The 11074-nt window shown below is 39.5% G+C and overlaps 1 pseudogene; it reads right to left on the bottom strand.

Moving 5' to 3' along the window:
• Positions 1-4879: 4879 nt before the first annotated feature.
• Positions 4880-8563, bottom strand: LOC102863752 (annotated as a pseudogene).
• Between the last annotated feature and the right edge of the window lie 2511 nt (positions 8564-11074).

The raw sequence follows: 11074 nt of genomic DNA, 5'->3' as shown, positions 1-11074 counted from the left end.
TACTTTAAAATGTCTCTTTGTTAATAGGTTATTAGTGTGTTCTGACTCTAAAACTGTGTGCAATAGAATGAAACACTGCCTGGTCCTACATTCACTGCAGTTTGAGCCGAGCCCACTGTGTCAATCCCTCCTTTTAGGGATCCAAATCTTTTTTGTTGATGCTCTGCTTTACCAAGCATGGTATCTTTCTTCACAAACTGTATGTGAGCTGAAGCCTCATCATCCTTACTTGTCAGGAGCATTCTGGATATACTTCTTGTGAGACACATTTTTTTTTCTTTGACAGTCAGTGGTATATTAAGTACTCTTCATCAATACCATAATTCAAATATACCAATTCTTCTTTGTCTTATTCCTTTTCCAGCATTTGAATGCATATGAGACATTTGAAAACTCCATGATTTGGGTCAGGTACACCTAAGTCCACCAAGTAATGCCCTTACTCTTTCATATTTTAAAGGGATTTTCACAGCAAATTTACACAATGCTGTAAACTGTTTAACTTCTTGACTGCTACTTCATGAGCATTGGTTGTGATTGATGTAAAATAAAATCTGTTTCAAGCTTTCTGACAAGGTCACTGCTTTATAAAAAGCTTCATTGCTCTCTTTCTTGAACCTTTTTCTTGGGCAGGCAGGTAAAAATGGAAAGCTTTTTTAAACTGTTTTTACCATTTCATACTTTTCTGTGATTTCACCTTTAGTGTTTATCTGCGGTCCGTAGCAAATTCCAGGTATAACTATATTTTCTTTTTGAAGTGGGTCTTGGGTGCACACATTGAGGACAGCAATTTTTGTCAAAGATGCCACCAGGAAGAAAGCAGAAATTCCCTAAGAATGTTGTTTCAGGGAACACAAGAAAAACCTTCCCATCATGATTTGTTCTCTGCTTTTGCCCATTTTTCCTGGCTCTACAATGGCCCAGTAAGCCTCTGAGCTAGGACCTAGATCTTTGACTCTTGAACTGTCTATTTCTATTGATTCACTGGAACTTAAAGTACATGTTTTCATTTATATTTTCTTGTAACTTTATTTTAATTGCTTGGATTATTTTCTTGTTTTTAATTGCCCAAGCAAGACCTTAAATAACTGCAACAACAAGAAGACAAGCTTTGAAGGAAACGTCTTCTAAGTCTTTTCAGATACCTTGGTCTAGATCTGCTTGAAAAGCATTTTTAATAAGTATGGCATCTGAATTTCCCACTATTAGGACCTGTAAGAAATAAAGTTAAATTGGCATATTATTTGTCATACCAAAATGATAAATGATAGCACTGTACTACATCTCGGTTTTTGTCTTTTGCTTATAGGTGATGGTGATGTTGTCTTATTTGAGCAATCTTCATCTAATAAGCTTTAGTTCCTAATTGTTTTACAAGGATGACATTTAATCAATATTAATTCTCAGGAAACTTAATTCAGTACATGCATTAATGGATCTTTGTAAGTGTTTCATTATGCACATGCATTCATGGAATGCCTTTCAGTGTTTATCTTTTCCTATTTATTAGACTTCCTTGGCAATGAAAGTTGCCAGAGAAAATGTTAAGTGTATTCAGTAAAGAATGTGTATGTAGTTTTGGGAAATCCAGAAATTGTGGCAACCTAATCAATCATGTTTTATTTTTACTGAAATTTTTGAACGGGTAGATTTAAAATAGGTAGTTTTTTATACAGCCAGATGGTTCAAAACTCAAGACATATAAAAAGGAATATAACAAAAAGATTCCCTATTTTCCATACCCCCTTAGCCAGGCAGTTCCTTCTGCTGCATATGCACAAAATAAAAACCACTTTTATAAATTTCTTTAAAGTTTTCCAGATGTTCTTTATGCAAATATAAGCAAATGTAAATTCATATTCTTAAGTTTCCTTTTCTAAAGCAAAATATAGCATTCTATGCACAATGTTCTGCAGTTTACTTTTTTCAATGAAAAATATATCTTTCCATATTGGCATAAAATATAATTCATCATTATTTATAGCTGTGATGTTTTAGTATGTGAGTACACTCCAATTTATTTAACCAATTCTTCATTTGGGAACATATGCGTTATTTCCAATCTTAATTTATGGACATTTGAGTTGTTTCCAATTTTCTTTTTCTATCATGAAAACCATCTGATGGATATTTTATATATATATAAAATCTATAATAAATCATAGTAGTGGAATCCTGAGTCAGCAGATGTATGCAACTTATAATACTGATACCAGTTGATAATCTCATGTGCAATATATAGGAAATTCTGTTTCCCAATACCTTCTCCAACAATGTATTTCATCCAAATTGCAGATTTTTACCAATCTGAAGAGTGAATAAAAAAATGTATTGTTTTATTTAAAACATTTAAATTTGTATTTTCTTTTGAGTGAATTAGTTGTCTAGTGCTTTCTTTGGGCTGATTTCTCTAGGGAAGCAAAATCAGTGAAGGAGAGAGAAAAAGAGGGAGAGGGAGAGAAGACAGATTTTAAGGAAATGGTTCACATGCTTGAAGATGCAAGTCCCAGGTCTGTCATATTTTAAGATGAAGCATCTGGGGAACCAGAGATCAGATCATCAGCAGACAAGCAGGGTCTCAAGCTACTGACTTTGGAAGTTATTGCCTTCAGAGACTACATGACCAAAAGTCTTTGTTGAGAAACAAATTTGAAAAAGGCCAACTTTGGATACTATACAAAGTTGGCAAGTATAGCAGGCCACTGGTTTTAAGTTCAGAGACCACAAACCAGATACCAAATGTATTTTTGACAAAATGCTCTATTTTTTTTTGCCAGAGATGACAAATATAAATACCATGTAGGCTTCACCCCTCAGAAGACGTCCTTTTAATAAGAAAAGGCAAATCTGGTGGCCTAGTGGTTAAGAAGCTGCACTGCAATCCTGACAGCACACAGTCTAAGGCCACCAGAGGGTCAGCTGTGGGTCAGTTCTGACTCTACAGTACACAAAAATAATCATTTATATAGCTTTGTATCTTGCCTCATTAAAATGCTGTTATTGCTCTGTACCATCAAGTCAGAACCAATTCATAGCTTATCATCTGGCTGGTTTTGAGAGGCTGTACTGCTTATCTTTCTCCTATAAAGCAGCTCCTGCATTCAAACTACCTGCGTTTTGGGTTTGGCAGTGTAACTCCTTACCACTAAGCCACCAGAGATCCCTATTGTAATATCATAGAGGTTAGAATTTGTAACACATAGAATAGTTACAGTATACTACGGATCTTACTATTATGCATTTAGCTTCTTTTATATCTTAAAAGCCCTTCTCAATATTATCCTTGGCTGTGACTTTAACAAATACTGCATATCTTTAACAAAATCTTTATATTTAGTTCTTCAGTTTCTCTTTCTTGTTGCCACTTCTGACAAAGCTTACCCTCCAGCAGGTTTCTCAGGTCGTTAATCACACCAAAAGGAGATTGCCACCTTTCTTCTCTGGAGAAGTTGGTTCAGATCACCTTGGAGTTAGAAGTACAACTCACAGGCTTGAAGCTTTAATTCAGGATGCCAGCTCTAGGGGAAAACTCTCCTTTTTATTAGTTCTGGAGGAAGAGCCTTTCACTTTTTAGGTTCTGCTCCTCAAAGATTTTCATGAAGGTTAGCATTGTTCTTCATCTCTCCTAACTAGTTTGCATTTAACCTCTTTCATATCTCAAAAGCAGTTGACCCAAGAAATATTGTTGCTGTATGACACTGAGCCAACTGTGCCTCGTAGCCACCCTAAGAACAATGGATCTGAACCCCTATTCTATCTTGTGCCATCCTCACCATCTCCAGTGTACTTGATCATATTGTTGTAGTCACTGTGCCAATCCATCTTGTTGAGGATCTTCCTTTTATGCTGACCATTTCCTTTTCCAAGCATGATGTCCTCCAATTGCTGGCCCCTTTTAACAGGATGCCCAAAGTATGTGAGACAGAGGTTCCCCATCCTTACTTCAAAGGAGCACCCTGGTTTCACTTTCTCAAGGGCAGATCTGTCTGTTCTTTTGGCTATCCATATTCAGTATTCTTCTCCAGCACTACACCTCAAAGGTATCAAATCTTCTTCTGTCATTCATAGTCATTGTCCAAGTTTCAGATGCATAGCAAACAACTGAGAAGACTATGGCTTGTATTAGGCACACCTTAGTCTCCAAACTGACATCACTGCTCTTTAGTACTCTGGAGTTTCCTCATAGCAGATTTTCTCAGCACAACTTGTTTGTTTTACTTGCAGTGAATTTCTTTAACAACTTTCTAAGGGGGAGAGGAATAAAAGTTGGAATGGTATTTCTCATTCTAGCATAGAAAGATCTTGCTAAAACATTTACAAGACTAAAATTTATTAATTTACTTAACATTGAAAAATATTTCATTACCTCAGGGACATGGAAGACAATTTAAGATACTGTTAAAAAGCATAAAATCTAGCAAACATTAGGGAAGGAAAGACTCTAACCCATTCCAAAGGTATGCTAGAGTCCCAAGTGAGGCCCCATCCTAGGACAGGCAACTCCATTGTGCTGAGACAACATGGACATAAAAAAGTTTTCAATGTCATTTGCTTTAGGTGACAGGATTAACTGCTTAAAGAAGAACAAGCTAGACTGAACTGAAAAATGGTTCCCAGTAAGTCATTAAAAATGTCAGTTGGTTCCCTCTTCAGTAGGTGGCTTAGCACCCTTCTGGAGAAAACTGAGTCGTCTGGAGTTGGAAAAGTAGAAACTAAGAACTAATAGCCAAGAAAATTTCTCCCCTGTTCAATAGCACTCTATCCCTTATTTTAACAACAAGAAAACAGAAATCCAGAGGAGTCCTTATAAAGTCCTTTCCAGCTGCAATCTGAAAGCATCTCCCAAGTGAGAGTGAGGGTAGAGATGAAAAGTCAGCCTTCAGTGGTTCTCTTCTTCAATAGGGGAGCAACCAGAGAAGAAGCTGGGATTGCTCATTTCTTTTTCTTTCCTGGAGCCTTGTTTTCTTGGGATTCTATTACTAGATCTTTTAACTCTGAGATTAGGAGCTGGGGTTATCTTCTTTAACAGTGCTTGCTCTACATCACACATCTGTTTCAAGATCTTGCTGTTGGGAGTGGCACAAACTGGACTGAAGAAGCTCAATCCTGAAGTGACCTCTGTGGGATCCTCCAGTTTGAAGGAGCCTTCAGAGTCTTGGGTCCACTCAGCAGTGCCCAAGCTGGGCTGGTCTTGCTTTCGGTTCCTACACTTTGTGGAGTCACAGCTACAGTCCAGACCACAATCTGACTTTTGTTTCTTGCACCCACACTGCTTGTTCCCACACGAGCCTTTGCAGGAACACCTTCGAACGTCCCTCCTGGACCCTTTTACTAATTTTACTGGCTTCCATTGCTCATCATTCCCATTGGTAGTGTCACCATCACCTTCCTTGTGCTCATTCACAGAATGCTCTGAACAGTATTTTAGATCCTTGATGTCCATGCTTTGCTCCAAGAACTTTTCTTTAACACAGGAAGGTGTTTGGTTAGGTGGAATATATTCAAAAGAAGAGTGTGGAGATAGAAAGGTATTCTTAGGAAAATGAGCTTTCTGTTTGCTGGTTAATTGGAGAAGGGTCAGTTTCTGCTTGGTGACTTCATTCTCTAGGAGTAACTGCTGGTTTTTCTCACATAGTTCTCGCATCTTCTCAAGTTCTGCATCCTGACACTTCAGTATGTTCAGGAGCTGTTGTTCCTTTGCACGTACTGACTCCTCTAGCTGCTTTTCTGACATTCTGCTTTCCTGCAACTGGCTCAGAAGGTATAGCATCTCATCTTGGTGTTGTTGCTCCACTCTGACCACCTTGGCCTGTAGCTCTGCCTCTATCTCAGTGAAATGATTTCGTTCCTCAAACAGCATCTTCTGCATGTCAGAACAGCTGGTTTTGCTCTGTTTCAAGGTATTTTCAAGCTTGCTGACCTGTATTTTGGATGAGACCAGCTCTCCAGTTAAATATTTCAGGGCACACTTAGCTTCCATTATGGTACTAATACCTTCCCACCAATGTGTTGGTCTGTCTTCACTTTCTGCATCTAGCAGCTTCTGTTGCAGGTCAGCAATTTGAACGCTCCTGAGCTCCATTTCTGTCTCTAGGCTTTTAATCTGCTTTGTAATGGAACCATCCAATTCAGAAACTTGACTGTGCAGCTCAGCAAGTGAGAAAGTGCGCCTCCGGAGTTTAGGAGGTAGATTTCCCCCAGATTCCCTTTTCTCTTTGAGTTGAGCTACATCTTGAGCCAGGATCTTCCTATATTCAAGAAGGTCATTCAGATGGTGTTTAGCTTCCTCTGTACTGACCATGAACTCAATTTCATTTTTAAGCCAATTTCTTACTCGAGTCACAATGTTTTCAACTCCACGGCTCTGATTATCTCTCTGCTTGTTTGAGACCTCTCGTCGTTTTTGGAGAGCATCTTTAAGACGCTTGTTGGCAGCTGCTGCCTCTTCGGTTTTACATCTGAGAACACTGGATTGTTTCTGGAAGATTCTTTCAAGTTTGAGCACTTCATAATGTCTCTTACGGTCACGTTCTTTTAACTGAATTACTTCTTTGTCTTTTTGCTTTTTCCATTGTCTAAACTTCTCAGCATCCTCTTTCATCTGCTGCATTAACTGTACTCGCTGGTTTTTCATCACTCGTATTTCTTGATTCAGTTTGGCGATATTATGCTCTGTAGATTCCTTCAGCTTCAGAAGTTTGGACTGTTCAGTCAGTTTCTTCTTTAGATCAGCTACTTGACCCTCCAGTTGCTGAAGACTTTTATGGTGATGCTCACTCAACTTGGCTTGGTTGACATCCTTTTTTGCTGTCTGTAGTTCAAGCACCAGATCTTCCTTTTCCTTTTGTAGACTGATGACTTCCAATTCAAGATTTGTTATATTATCCTGGTATTGAAACTGAATGGGCTGCAGTTGACTGTCATTTTGAGTCATTTTCCTAGCCAGAGTCTCTTTGAATATGAGGGCTTTATTCAACTCAATGAGCTTCTTAGTCATCTGGGCTTGATGTAAAGCATGCTGAGTGGTAAAAGCATCAGAAGGTCTACTGGTCTCTGGACTTGTTTCCACTTGAGATTCTGCATCTCTTGCAGTATCATTTGCTGCAGCCAGACAATTTACAGTTTCCTCTGGTAGCTGGATCATCACTTGCTGCAAGTTACGAACAAGCTCCATATTTGCTTTTAATTCCTGGTCTTCCAAAGCCTCCACTATCTTTTGAAGATCCAGTTTACAGGCTGCATGCTGCCTGAGCTCTTCCAGTTTGGCATTCATTTTTTCATTCACTTGCTCTGTCCAAATGATCCTTTCCAACATCTGGGTTGTCTGACCAGCTGCCTCACTTAGACATCGACTTAATTTTTCATTTTCATCTTCCAGAGTCCGATTCTTCTCTCTCAGGGACTGTAGATTCTCAGATGGTTCCCCATTGATATGTTCAGGCTGAGTCCCTCCATGGGCTTGCAGCAGCAATACCTGCAGTTGCTGTACCTGTTGTTTAAGATGATGAATTTCAGCTGTCTGAGGATCCATATTAACAACAGGTTTGTTCTTGATTTTTCTTGCTCTGTCAGCATAGCGAAGTGTATTTAATGTTTCCTCTAGGTTGGAGTCAGCAGGACTCACACAGGCTATCAGAAGAGTATGGCTGTTACCTCCTAGAGCGTCTTGAAGCAATCGGGTTAATTTGGAGTCTCTGTAGGGCACAAAGCCACCCTTTTTGTCCTCTCCAAGAGCACTGATTACATTTCCCAAGCACAGGAGCCCTCGGTTAATATTAATACCCTCTTTTAGACGCTCTCCTTCAGCCTTGGTTTTTTTCTGCCTTTCTGATCCAGCAAGGTCTACAAGATGCAACTTAGCGTGAAAGCTGCTATTCTTGTCACTTTTCTTCCTTTGCTCTATGGAAATTGTGAAGATGGCGTGAGATCGAGATGATTGGGAATTCATAGCTGTAGAGGCCACAGTTCTACAGTTGTTACCCTGCTCCAAACAGGAAACAGTATCCAGGGCAACTAAGACTGTCTTCTCCGTGAGTCCTACAATCTTTATGCCTTCCTTAGGGTCTTCCCGTATATTTATCTGAGAGGCTTTTTCACCAGATGGGCATAGAAGATCCAAGATTTCTTCATTGTAGATCTCTAAGTAAGACACTTTCAGAGTGAATTCAGAGTCACTTTTTTCATCAATTTCTCTGAAGAGCAGTTGAATTACTCTAGGAATGACTCCAGCCGTTGGTTCATTCTCTTGTGCTGCAGTGTATGTACCGCCCATTGAATATGTTTTCCCAGAACCAGTTTGTCCATAGGCTAAGACAGTTGCATTGTATCCATTAAATATGCCTTTTATGAGTGGCGCCACTGCTGTATTGAAGACTTCTTCTTGCTCAGTGGAGGGATCAAACACAAAGTCGTAGGTAAAGGTTTTATCAGTACCAACCACCACCTGTGGCTCCCCTGGGATGAAGGAAAGACATGTCCGGCAGCCCTCGCTGATTTCTCTGGGGACCAGAGGGCGGCAACGCAGCGCCACTCTTACAGGAACTCCTTTCTCCTCTTCCTTCATGGTGTTGCCTGGGTGCTGTGTCTGCTCAGGAGATCCAGACTTGGCCACTACAAGTGAGCCAAGAAATCTGAAGAGAGTGAAGTGGTCTCCGACATGGAAAAGGGGGGGGAACATAAAAAAACCCAAACGGGGACAGTGACAAGAGACTCAGTTCCCAGAATACAAGAAACGGTGCCGTTAAGTGTGCCCTCCTTTATTTCCGCAAACTAAAGTTCTCTTTGTCCAATCAGAGGCTTAACTGCCAAGTTTCAAATCATCCCGGAGGCGCCAGCCAATCAGAACGCAGACGCCCTGAGGGCGGAGCTCACAAGCTTTGCAATTTGTTGTTTTTTTTTTTTATTTCTGGACTGCTGGTGTTGATGGTGAAGCCAAGCAACATTAAGTCATGGACAACTTCAGTCCATTCTTCATCTATCATGAGGTTGCCTTTTGGCCCAGTGGTGAGGATATTTGTTTTCTTTTCTTTTTTTTTTAATATTTCAGTATTTTTCTTTATTGCAAAACCTCATTGATTAATTAAGGCGGTAGTGAAGGCTGCAGCCTGCGATCTTTAGCAGTTAGCACTTAAAATCATCCACACTTTAAGGGAGTCAAGTTGTATCAGCTGCATAGAGCAAGTTGTTGATGAGTCTTCCTCTGATCCTAATGCCACATCCTTCTTCAAAAAGTGTGGCTTCTGGAATGATTTCTTCTCCATTCTGTTTGGATAAATATGGGGAAAGGACTCATTAACAAAATAAAGACAAGCCTTTCCAAAGGCTTGGTTATAACTAGTGGTACAGGTTGGCATTTACATTCCATATATTTTAGGGCACTATTCAGGCCATAAGAGTGAGGTCAAGCATTTTTTTCTTACTTTAAGAGCCATTTATATTTCCTTTTCCATGAACTTCTTGTTGATACCAGAAATCCCTTTTTCTGTTGAGTTTTGCTTGTAATGTGTTAACAGCAAGTGTATGTAAAAATTCCAGATATGTGCAAATTGTATAGAATGGGTTCCAAGCAGCATTTGCCCACTCCTTGAAATATGCACAGTGTGGGTAGGAAAGAAGGACATCCCACTCTTTCCTTTTGTTTCTTTGAGAAATTATTCTAATTACTATTGAGAGAAATCGAATGTGATGAAGCATTCCTATTGCAAAATTAATTCATGTGGTGATTCAAGTTCCCTGATATCATTAGCTTCGATTAAACATCATTCTTGTAAAATCAATTAGGAACTGAAACTTATTAGATAGATAATGTCACTTAAAAAGATGAACAGGACCACCCTCATAGTCACTTACAGGCATCTTCTGTTCTCTTTGGCTATGTGGAAGAAATGGCCTAACCTGATTTGGGGTCTTAGGTCTTTGAAACTGAATTAATTCCTAGTTCCAGTGTACATTTGAATCCACTAGCTGCTCCGCTAAAGAAAGAAGAGCAAATAGCTCTCGTGCAGTTTACTGCTATTCAAAACCTGCTGAGAGGTCAGCTATGCGTCAGTTCTTATTTGATAGTACACCACCATCACTGTGGAGGTGAGGGTTTTCTACAACTTAGAGGAGCCACAGGTTCTATATTCTTTCAAATACACACATATACTTATTTTTTTTTAATTCTGTTTGTATTTTGTTTAATTGCCCCAGACTTGAGGAAATTAATTTAGTTGCCTGTCTTCTTTTTTCCTATGACTCACTGTTGTGGAACCAATAGATTTTCTGCAACTCCTGCAAGGATGTGTGGGATTTATTTTAGTAAATAAGTATTTTTCTGTTTATAGATAGATTTCTGTGCCCTAGAAATGTGTTCAAAATCCTAACCTTTATTCTTATGGATATGGACTCATTTGATAATAAAATATTGTTAAGAACATTTTCTTTGTTATGTAGATTCTCATCTCTTTCTTTGCTTTTGTTTCTCATAGCTCACTCCCCCACTGGATTTCCAGGCTCTAAATTACAAGGGAGGAGATTGCCCATCTCTCTCCCAACCAGCTGCTGGTAAATTTGAACCACCAGAGAAGTTCGGTCTTTGAGTTAGCAGTGCAGTTCCCTGCTAACTACACCAGAAGAGCCCCCCCACATCTCCTAGACAAAGTGACCTGATTTCAGACTGCTAGCTTTTTGAACTGTGAAAAAAAAAACGGAAGAAGTACAACCAGGCTGTTCGTTAGAAACAAGGATGATGAAAAATCACCTCACATACTTTGGACATATTGTCAGAAGGGGCTGGTCCTTGGAAAAAAATATCATTCTGAGAAAAGTAGAGAGGGAGTCAGCAAAAGAGTAGACGACACAGTGACAGTAACAGTGGGCTCAAGCCTTTCAGAGATGGTGAGGAGGGAGCAGAATAGGACAAGACTTTGGGAGCTCTGGTGGTCTAGTGGTAAAATGCTGTGTTGTAATCTCAAAGGCACACATTTCCAACCCACCAGCTGTTCTATGGGAGAAGGATGGATGTTTGCCTCCCATGAGATGTACTGTGTCTGAAAACCCACTATGAGTCAGTTCTGATTTGACAGCACACAAC

Source organism: Elephantulus edwardii, unplaced genomic scaffold, assembly GCF_000299155.1.
Source record: "Elephantulus edwardii isolate Elephantulus edwardi_28Jun2011 unplaced genomic scaffold, EleEdw1.0 scaffold00047, whole genome shotgun sequence".
NCBI lineage: Eukaryota > Metazoa > Chordata > Mammalia > Macroscelidea > Macroscelididae > Elephantulus > Elephantulus edwardii.
This window is presented reverse-complemented; position numbering and strand designations above follow the sequence as displayed.